At 37.0% G+C, this 598-nt stretch overlaps 1 protein-coding gene across 1 annotated transcript in view; it reads right to left on the reverse strand.

Annotated features, from left to right (window-relative positions):
* Positions 1–203, reverse strand: part of LOC144967335 (uncharacterized) — a 22,894-nt gene extending 22,691 nt beyond the window's left edge. The window contains exon 1 of the mRNA XM_078904427.1: positions 1–203. This exon is cut by the window's left edge and continues 107 nt beyond it. The gene's annotated coding sequence lies outside the window, so the exon portion shown is untranslated.
* Positions 204–598: the final 395 nt, after the last annotated feature.

Raw genomic sequence — 598 nt, forward strand, 5'->3', positions numbered from 1 at the left:
CTATTGAATATTATTTTGTGTGTGGGGGTTTTGGCTCCTCATGTCGACTTCAATGTTTCAGCAACATTCTTTAAAACAACCTAATATAAATAATATTAACAACTTTAGAGTCTGTAAAGTACACGTCCTTCCAAATTAACATTGTTTACACTCTTCTGTTTACGTTTACCCAGGCGAATCGAAAGTTGACACGACCACTTTCCGAGAAGGAAGCAGGATTGCCAGGTTATTTTTTAATGTGTCGTAGAAAAATGAAAAAAAAATGCTTGAAACAAATAGCAAATTTTTTGAACAAAAATACCAAGTGTTTTAGGAGTCACATTTTTGGATGAAAGTAGAACAAATTTCTTATTTTCTTAACACGCAGATGAGAGGATTTCATCTTGTATTGCTAGTTTAGATGCGAAGATTAGGAAACGCCAAGTTTTTAGCATTTGATAGTAAAAACGCCAAATTGGCAGTCCTAAGGGGAAAAAAAAACGAGATTTTTATCAAAAAGAGCTTCACAATCGCCATCTCGGCAACACTGCGGGCGATGAGAAGCGTCGCGGGCTGGGTGAATCGAAGCGATTTTATTTTGTGGCCTCTTCGAGAGCGA

The sequence above is a fragment of the Berghia stephanieae genome, chromosome 3 (genome assembly GCF_034508935.2).
Source record: "Berghia stephanieae isolate SIO BIC M18660-M18661 chromosome 3, UCSD_Bste_1.3, whole genome shotgun sequence".
Taxonomy (NCBI): Eukaryota; Metazoa; Mollusca; class Gastropoda; order Nudibranchia; family Aeolidiidae; genus Berghia; species Berghia stephanieae.